Source organism: Peromyscus leucopus, chromosome 23 (assembly GCF_004664715.2).
Source record: "Peromyscus leucopus breed LL Stock chromosome 23, UCI_PerLeu_2.1, whole genome shotgun sequence".
Lineage (NCBI taxonomy): Eukaryota > Metazoa > Chordata > Mammalia > Rodentia > Cricetidae > Peromyscus > Peromyscus leucopus.
In genome coordinates this window covers 30183328-30193943 of record NC_051082.1, presented here as the reverse complement: position 1 = coordinate 30193943, position 10616 = coordinate 30183328, and the positions used below count along the sequence as shown (strand labels likewise).

Below are 10616 nucleotides of genomic sequence, written 5' to 3'. Positions count from 1 at the left end.
CATACGTGAAATGTAAACATGATGATTCCAAGAAACCTATCAAGTGTATCAAAAATACTTGGATACATATGAAAACATTTGATGCCATAAAGGCAAAGTTATGCAATGTTGAAGAGGTGAAGATACATGCATGTCCCTTTCATCTTTTCTTTAATATTAATTGAAAGAGAGAATGAATTTTTATGGAAATGGGCATTCTAATTTAGAAAAATTAGTAAAAAATATTAGAAGATGAAAGAATACAGATGATTTTGTCCATAAATGAAAGCAATATATATAAAATCTTAAATTGCTATATGATCTCTGGCAATTGAGTTTGTGCTAAACAGACTTGACGATGTCTATGTAACTCAGAAAAACATGGACTAAGCTGTGAGATCCATTTTTACTCTGGAATGTGCTTTGTTCCTGACATGATGAAGTACATTCCAATGTGGCCTGAAGAAAATAATATAGCACTTGGGGACAAAGATGCAACCTACCAGACCTGCACTGGAAGTCAAGATGGAGAAGACTTCCATGGCCACCATGAGTTTCCCCTTGGTGCTGTGGAAGACAGGGAGGGAGGTGACCCACACACTGAAGAACACCAACATGCTGAAAGTGATGAACTTGGCTTCATTGAATGTGTCAGGCAGGTTCCTGGACAGGTAAGCCATAGTGTAGCTCCCAAGTGCCATGGAGCAGAGGTGTGCCAGGACAGAATGGAAGGCAATAGTGGAGCCCTTGTTGCATAGAATAATCATGTGTCCAAGTTCAGTATAGGCATCTAAGTCAATAAATGGAGGAGAGGTGCTCATCCAAATTCCACAGAGCACAAGTTGGATGAGGGTGCAGATGGGAATGATGAAGTTAGGAGCCCTTGATATCATTATCCACCTTATCAGTCTCCCTGGAAATTTGATCTTGAAAGCCAGAACCACAGTAACAGTTTTGGTCAAGACTGTGGAGAGAGCCACAGTGAAAAGAACTGTGAATGTATATTGCTGCAGGATACAGGTGGCTGTGTTGGGATGGCCAATGAAGAACAAGGGACAGAGAAAACAGAAGATCAGAGTGATGAGCAGGATGTAAGTGAGAGCCTGATTGTTAGCCTTGACAATGGGGGTGTGGTGGTTTTCACAAAGATGCCAAGAACACCAGCTGTTAGTGCAGAAAATCCCAGGGCCAAGTAGGTGAATGCTGTCCCCAAAGAATCTTCATAGCCTAGAAACATCACTGCTTTCTGGAGGCAGTATTTCTGCTCTATGTTTGCATATTGACTTTCTGGACACTCACACAATGATCAATATCTACTGAGAAATTAAAGTTATTGTGTGTCTCTGTACAGGTTCCCCTTTTATCTCAAGCCACTTCCCATCACCCTTTGTCTGGCATTTGCCCACATTTCCTTTTCATGTTTCATACTCAAATAAATCAGTGATCAATAGTTATAATTACCAAATGCTCTCTAATCAACCATTCCTCATTGATACTGACAATTTTCTTTTTCTTTGTTGGACATAAAGAGAACAATACTATCCTTTTCATTGTTATACTTAAATATATTTTCAATTAAGTTATAATTTGTATTTTTCTTTATATTGTCATAAACTATTGAATTAAATTACATAAACCTAACTTGATCATAGAATCACTTCCTTCTCTATTCCATTGAGTGACCATTTCAAGTGAGTTACGTAAAAATACCTCCTTTGATATGTCTTTCTTGTAATGTTTTTCTCAGTCCTAATATCAAAATTTATCAATTTCCATTGAATTTATTAAACTCTTCAATTTGTTAATTCTCTGTGATAATCCTTGTGGTAATGAGAATTATTAGATTCTTAAAAGACAGAAAAAAATCCCCTTATGAATCTGTTTATTCATTCCCAGGGAGATAATATCTATTGAGCAGAGAGATATGAAACTATGGGTTTAGTCTTAGTTGATCATGGAATAATTTTTTGATACCTTATCATTTATAATTTGTAAGTTTCATCTTGAATTCTAGAGATATAAATATCAATTTATTTATTACATATTTTATTAAAATATTTCCATTTCATACTTCAATTAAAATACTTGTTATTTTTGCAAAGTGGAATTTGCAATTTAATTGGATTTGAAAATTCTAATTAAAAATTTATTGAATTCATCTTTTTGCTAGAGTCTGTAGTGTCTTTTATTCCATCATCAGCATTTTATTTGTTTCTTCCAGTTCCTTTTGTGCTCACACTCCCAAAACAATTTGTTTCTACTATATCCCATGTTTTTATTTCTATTGGTTACTAATAAATCATGAACGATATATCTGCACTAACCCCATATATTCTTTAGTGAAAGCACAGGATACATAAGTCATGACAAATATTAAATAAAAATTTAAATACAATATTTTTAATTTAATTTAATTTTATTTTACAATATAATTTAGTTCTACATATCAGCTATGGATTCCCTTGTTCTCCCCCCTCTTGCATCCCTCCCCTTTCCCCCGGCCATGCTTCATTTCCACATTCCTTCAGGGCAAAGCCTCCCCCAAGGATTGAGATCAACCTGGTAGACTCAGTCCAGGCAGGTCCTGTCCCCTCCTCCCAGGCTGAGACAAGCATCCCTGCATAAACCCCAGGTTTCAAACAGCCAACTCATGCACTGAGCCCAAGACCCGGTCCCACTAGCTAGATGGCTCCCAAACAGATCAAGCCAATCAACTGTCTCACCTTTTCAGAGAGCCTGATCCAGTTGGGGGCCCTTCAGCCATTGGTTCATAGTTCATGTGTTTCCATTCGTTTGGCTATTTGTTCCTGTGCTTTATCCAACCTTGGTCTCAACAATTCTCATTCATATAAACTGTACTCTTTCTCGCTAACTGGACTCCTGGAGCTCCACCTGGGGCCGGGCCGTGGATCTCTGCGTCCAGTTCCCTCAGTCATTGGATGGGGTTTCTAGCACGACAATTAGGATGTTTGGCCATCCTATAACCAGAGTAGGTCAGTTCCAGCTGTCTCTTGACCATTGCCAACAGTCTCTTGTGGGGGTATCTTTGTGGATTTCTGTGGGCCTCTCTAGCACGTTGCTTCTTCCTATTCTCATGTGGTCTTAATTCACCATGGTCTCCTATTCCTTGTTCTCCCTCTCTGTTCTTGATACAGCTGGGATATCCTGCTCCCCTAAGCTGTCTTTCCCTTGACTCTTGCCCTTCATTACCCCATTCATGTCCAGTCTGTTCATGTAGATCTGATTAATTTCTCCATCATTGGACAATACCCGTTTCTTTCTTGGGGTCCTGTTTTCTAGGTAGACTCCCTGGTGATGTGAGTAGCAGTCCAGTCATCCTTGGTCCACCTCTAGTATCCTCCTATAAGTGAGTATATACCATGTTTGTCTTTCTGAGTCTGGGTTACCACACTCAGGATGATTTTTTCTAGATCCATCCATTTGCCTGCAAACCTCAGGATGTCATTGTTTTTCTCTGCTGAGGAGTATTCCATTGTGTATATGTACCACTTTTATTTATCCATTCTTCAGCTGAATGGACATCTAGGTTGTTTCCAGGTTCTGGCTATGACAAACAATGCTGATATGAGCATACCTGAACAAGTACCCTTGTGGTATGATTGAGCATTCCTTGGGTATATGCCCAAGAGTGGTATAGCTGGATCTTGGGGGAGACTGATTGCCAATTTTCTAAGAAAGCGCCATATTGATTTCCAAAATGGTTGTACAAGCTTGCATTCCCACCAGCAGTGGAGGAGAGTTCCCCTAGTTCCACATCCTCTCCAGCATAAAGTGTCCTCATTGTTTTTGATCTTAGCCATTCTGACAGGCATAAGGTGGTATCTCAGAGTTGTTTCCCTGATAATTAGGGATGTTGAGCAATTCCTTAAATGTCTTTCAGCCATTTGAGTTTCTTCTGTTGAGAACTCTCTGTTTAGTTCTATAGCCCATTTCTTATTTTTGTTTTTTTTTTGTTTTTTTAATATGAATTAGTAGCAAAAATGAAAATTGGAACAATCATTTCAGATGGTGAAGTTTCAGCTTGATACATATAAGGAGGAAAAGCACTAATAATTGATAATTATAATTTCACTTCGTGGTTTTCAAGGCTAGCTGTGCCTCCAAAAAACGTGGGAGACACTGTTAATTTTCCATCCACACTGCATTAAGCTTGAGAACATTTGATTTGAAAGCAACATTTCCATATCGTGTGAGAGCTTCCCTGTGATTTTGAGGTCTAGTTAGTGCTATGAACCACGGAGTCAACACAAGGGCCTTTCCATCTGCAGGGGAGAACAGTTCTTCACTTGAGCAAAAGAGATCTCAAAGCCTACTCCCACAGTGATACACTTCCTCCAACAAGGCCATGCCTACTTCAACAAGGTCATGCTTCCTAAAAATGTCACTCCCTTTAAGGGTCATTTTCTTTTAAACCACGACAATTCCATGTGTAAACAAATGTTAGAAATTGTCAAAAGAGCCATGGGGGTCTGTGGTAGTTTGATGTAATTGGCCCCCACAAACTCATAGGGAGTGGCACTATTAGGAAGTGTGGCCTTGTTGGAGTATGTGTGGCCATTTCTTAATTGGACTGTTGGGCATCTTGATGTCTAATTTCTTGAGTTCCTTATATATTCTGGATATCAGTCTTCTGTCAGATGTGAGGTTGGTAAAGACCTTTTCCCATTCTGTAGGCTGTGGCTTTGTCTTGTTAACCATGTCCTTTGCTCTATAAAACTTCTCAGTTTCAAGAGGTCCCATTGATTGATTGTTACTTTCAGTGTGTGAGCTACTGGTGTTGTATTTAGGAAGTGATCTCCTATGCCAATGTGTTCAAGACTACTTCCTACTTTCTCTTCTAGCAGGTTCAGAGTAGCTGAATTTATGATGAGGTCTTTGATCCACTTGGACTTAAGTTTTGTAAACGGTGAGAGATATGGATCATTTGCAGCCTTCTACACATTGATATCCAGTTATGCCAGCACCATTTATTGAAGGTGCTTTATTTTTTCCATTGTACACTTTTGGCTTCTTTGTCAAAAATTATATGTTCATAGGTATGCAGATTAATGTCAGGGTCTTCAATTTGATTCCATTTGTCTACATGATAGTTTTTATGCAAGTACCAAGCTTTTTTATTACTGTAGCTCTATAGTAGAGCTTGAAGTCAGGGATAATGATGCCTCCAGAGGTTGTTTTATTATACATGATTCTTTTGGCTATATTGGGGCTTTTTTGTTGTTGTTGTTTTTTCATATGAAGTTGAGTATTATTCTTTCCAGGTCTGTGAAGAATTGTGTTGGGATTTTGATGGGGATTGCATTGAATCTGTAGATTGTTTTTGGTAAATTTGCCATTTTTACTATGTTAATCCTGCCTATCCATGAGCATGGGAGATCTTTTCATTTTCTGACATCTTCTTCAATTTCTTTTTTCAGGGACTTAAAGTTCTTGTCATATAGGTCCTTCACTTGCTTGGTTAGGGTTACCCCAAGATACTTTATGTCATTTGTGGCTATTGTAAAGGGTGATGTATCTCTGATTTCCTTCTCAGTCTGTTTGTCCACTGTATATAGGAGGGCTACTGATTTTTTTGCATTGATCTTATATCCTGCTATGTTGCTGAAGGTGTTTATAAGCTTTATCAGTTCCTTGGTTGAATCTTTGGGGTCACTCAAGTGTACTATCATGTCATCTGCAAATAGGGAAAGCTTGACTTCTTCCTTTCTAATTTGTATCCCCTTAATCTCCCTATGTTGTCTTATTGCTCTGGCTAGAACTTCAAGTACTATATTGAATAAGTATGGGGAGAGCAGACAGATTTGTCTTGTTCCTGATTTTAGTGGAATTGCTTTGAGTTTCTCTCCATTTAATTTGATGTTGGCTGTTGGCTTTCTGTAAATTGCCTTTATTATGTTTAGGTATGTTCCCTGTATTCCTGATCACTCCAAGACCTTTAGCATCAAGGGGTATTGGATTTTGTCAAATGCCTTTCTGCATCTAGTGAAATGATCATGTGGTTTTTTTTTCTTTGAGTTTGTTTATATGGTGTAGTACATTGATGGACTCTCATATGTTGAACCACCCTTGCATCCCTGGGATGAAGCCTACTTGATCATGGTGGATAATTGTTCTGATGGTTCTTGGAGTTTGTTTGCCAGTATTTTATTGAGTATTTTTGCATCAATGTTCATGAGGGAGATTGGTCTGTAGTTTTCTTTCTTTGTTGTATCCTTGTTTGGTTTAGGAATCAGGGTAATTGTAGCCTCATAGAAGGAGTTTGGTAATATTCTGTCTGTTTCTATTGTGTGGAACAATTTACAGAGTATTGGTATTAACTCTTCTTTGAAGATCTAGTAGAATTCTGTGCTAAAACCATCTATTCTTTTTTTTTTTTTTTTTTTTTTTTTTTTTTGGTTGGGACACTTTTATTGAGTGATGCTATTTCCTTAGGGGTTATTGGACTATTTAAATAGTTTATCTGGTCTTGATTTAACTTAGGTATGTGGTACCTATCCAGAAAATTATCCATTTCTTTTAGGTTTTTCAGTTTTGTGGAGTAGAGGTTTTTGAAATATGACCTGATGATTCTCTGGATTTCCTCAATGGATCTGATAGAACGCAGGAGGTTATTCCAAATGTTTTGTATCTGTTGAGATTTGCTTTGTGGCCAAGTATGTGGTCGATTTTAGAGAAAGTTCCATGGGGTTCTGAGGGGAAGGTGTATTCTTTTTTGTTATGCCCCCCTTTTCATTTCTGATTTTGTTGATTTGGATTCTCTCTCTGTGTGTGTCTTCTGGTTAGTTTGAATAAGGGCTTGTCTATCTTGGTGATTTTCTCAAAGAACCAACTTTTTGTTTCATTAATTTCTTGTATTGTTCTCTTTTTTCTATTTTATTGATTTCAGCTCTCACTTTGATAATTTCCTGGCATCTGTTCTTCCAGGGAGACTTTGCTTCTTGTTCTTCTAGAGCTTTCGGGTGTGCTGTTAAGTCACTAGTGTGAGATTTCTCCAACTTCTTTATGTGACCATTTAGTGCTATGAATTTCCCTCTTAGCACTGCTTTCATAGTGTCCCATAAGTTTGGGTATGTGGTGTCTTCATTTTCATTGATCTATAGGAAGTCTTTAATTTCTTTCTTTGTTTCTTCCTTAACCCATTGGTGATTCAGTTGAGCATTATTCAGTTTCCATGAGATTGTAGGTTTTCTGCAGTTTTTGTTGTTGTTGAAATCTAACTTTAAACCATGGTGGTCTGATAGAACGCAGGAGGTTATTCCAATTGTTTTGTATCTGTTGAGATTTGCTTTGTGGCCAAGTATGTGGTCGATTTTAGAGAAAGTTCCATGGGGTGTTGAGGGGAAGGTATATTCTTTTTTGTTAAGATGGAATGTTCTGTAGATATCTATTAGGTTCATTTGAGTCATAACATCAGTTAAGTCCTTTATTTCTCTGTTAAGTTTCTATTTGGGAGATCTGTCCAGTGGTGAAAGTGGGGTGTTGAAGTCTCCCACTATTAATGTGTGGGGTTTTATTTGTGGTTTAAGCTTTAGTAATGTTTCTTTTACATATGTGGGTGCCCTTGTGTTTGGGGCATAAATGTTCAGAATTGAAACTTCATCTTGGTAGATCTTCCCTGTGATGAGTATGTAATGCCCTTCTTGATCTCTTTTGATTGAATTTAGTTTAAGTCTGTTTTGCTGGATATCAGGATGGCTATACCCGCTTGTTTCTTAAGACAGTTTGATTGGAAAGTCTTTTCCCAGCCGTTTATTCTTAGGTAGTGTCTATCTTTGAATTTGAGGTGTGTTTCTTGTATGGAGCACAAACATGGGTCCTGCTTTCATATCCATTCTGTTAGCCTGTGTCTTTTTATAGGTGAATTAAGTCCATTGATATTAAGGGATATTAATGACCAGTGATTGTTCAATCCTGTTATTTTTTGGTGGTAGTGCGTGTGTACTTCTCTCTTTGGGGTTTACTCCGTGGTGTTTTTGAGGATGTATCTGACTTCCTTAGGTTGGAATTTTCCTTCTAGTGCTTTTTGTAGGGCTGGGTTTGTGGATAAGTATTGTTTAAATCTGGCTTTGTCTTGGAATGTCTTGTTCATTCCATCTATGATGATTGAAAGTTTTGCTGGGTATATTAGTCTAGGCTGGCATTCATGGTCTCTTAGTGTCTGCATTACATCTGCCCATGTCCTTCTGGCTTTCAAAGTCTCAATTGAGAAATCGGGTGTTATTCTAATGGGTTTGCCTTTATAAGTCACTTAGGCCTTTTTCCTTTGCTGTTCTTAATATCCTTTCTTTATTCTTTAAGTTTAGTTGTTTAATTATTATGTGGTGAGGGGACTTTTTTGGGGTTCTAGTCTGTTTGGTGTTCTATAGGCTTCTTGTATCTTCATAGGCATTTCCTTCTTTTATTTGGGAAAATTTTCTTCTATGATCTTGTTGTATATATTTTCTGTGCCTTTGAGTTGGTATTATTATTCTTCTTCCATCCCTGTTATTCTTAGGTTTGGTCTTTTCATGGTGTCCCACATTTCTTGGACATTTTGGGTCATGACTTTGTTGGCTTTAGTTTTTTCTTTGACTGATGAATCTATTTCTTCTATTGTATCTTCAATGCTAGAGATCCTCTCTTCCATCTGTTGCATTCTGTTGGTTATACGTGCATCTGAAGTTCCCATTCATTTACTCAGATTTTCTATTTCCAGCATTCCCTCTGTTTGTGTCTTCTTCATTTTTTCTATTTCCCTTTTCAGGTCTTGGACTGTTTCCTTCATCTGTTTCATTGCTTTTTCATGATTTTCTTTCAGGGCTTTATTGTTTTATTCCAGGGCTTTATTGTTTTCTTCTGCTTTATTTGTTCTTTTCTCTCATTTTTATAGTGTTCTTCCCATTTTTTGTTTGTTATTCCTCAATTTCATTTGTGATTCCTTCTATATAAGTCTCTACCTTCTTCACAATGTTATTCGTAAGGCTGTTTTCTTTTGCTTCTTCCAATTTTTGGTGTTCAGGTCTAGCTGTTGGAGGAGGACTAGGTTCTGGTAATGGTGTGTTGCTCTGCATTTTGTTGTATGTACTTCTGCCTTGATGTCTGCCCATCTCCCTTTGGATTCATTCTTCATCATATCAGTGCTATTGGTCCAGACAGAGCTGACAGATTCAGGAAGTCTCTCTCTCTTGTCCAGATGGGAGCTCTGAGGCAAAATGCAATCTCTTGTCCAGATGGGAGGTCCAGGGCAGGATGGGAGCTGGGGGCTGGTTCTAAGTCTCAGAAAGTGGCTGGGGTCTAGGGCAGATGGCGTGGGCACAGGGCGTGGGGATTGCAGGGTCTGCCTGGGGTCTTGGAGAAGGGGAGCCTTCCCAGTGCGGGTGGAGGGAATCCTACCAATGGCCAGAACCTGGGGCCATGTTGAGCAGGTCTTCCCTGGAGTGGCTGGTGCCCAGGGATGGGATATAGGTTAAGCCCAGGCACTCACCTCTTGTCCAGATGGTAGGTCCAGGGCAGGATGGGAGCTCTGGGCTGGTCTCTAAATCTCAGCAAGTGACTGGGTTCTCAGGCAGATGGGCCTGGGGGCAAGGTGTGGAGGTTGCAGGGTCTGCAGGGGGTCTTGAATAAGGGGAACCTTTCTGGTGGGTATGGGGGTATCCTCCCCAATGTCCAGAACCTGGGTTCAAGTTGGGTAGTTCTTCCCTGGAGTGGCTGAGCTGCCTGTGCTGTTTTTATTTATGCATTTTCAAGAGTTTGCATGAACAGTTTTACCATCAGATTTACTTTCTTATGTTTCTAATAATGGTTACAACACTTACTAGTTTGTTCCTTTACCTCATTCCCTTTCTGTCCCCCACCTTGCCCACTCATAATTATGGCCTACTTGATTCATAGCTCTAATGCTGGAAGCATAAGCAGCATTGCAAGTGACGAAGAAAGTTTTCAAACTAGGGGCACACCTACAGGTAAAACAGTTGGTAACCTTTCCAGTTACAGCATCATACAAAAAGAAGGAGGGTTTTGCCTCTAGTCAAATTAAATTTCTCATAATTAACTCATCAGCCAAGGCTGAATCAATTCCTTCTTCATTATGTACTTCTCTATGTCCTCTAGGGGACATATACCAGGTTTTTTTTATCATCCTATAACTGTCATAACTTTAAAGCTTTCTCTTAATAGTTGGCACTGCTTATCCTTTTTATCATGTATGCTTCCTCTCAGCTTTCTACAGTATTGACAAAGCTATTAGAAATGCGGGCATTGTGGATTTCTATGATTCTGCTTCATTCCCTGTTCCTAGACTCTTACCATTAACTCTTGATATCATTCCTTCATTACCATTCTTTCTAGATTCTTGAAGTTAGAATCATTATCTCCAGAACAATTATGCAAGTTTGTAATGTCATTGAACTACTCTGACTCTTTTATCCTAATCACAAGGAGCATTGAAAAGGCAGCATCTTCTCCTTGAGAATCCTGAATTCATGGTCACACTTGAAATATCAAAGGCTTTGGGAGCTGAATCAGGCACAATGCATGTTGTTAACAACATCTCCTCTGGCTCACACAGAGGACAGTCATCAGGGGGATTTTTTTCTCTTGTAATAGCTATTTTATCTGTAGCTCTGAGAAAGTGAACC

At 38.7% G+C, this 10616-nt stretch overlaps 1 pseudogene; it reads right to left on the bottom strand.

Annotated features, from left to right (window-relative positions):
- Positions 1-365: 365 nt before the first annotated feature.
- LOC119086549 lies at positions 366-3213 on the bottom strand (annotated as a pseudogene).
- Between the last annotated feature and the right edge of the window lie 7403 nt (positions 3214-10616).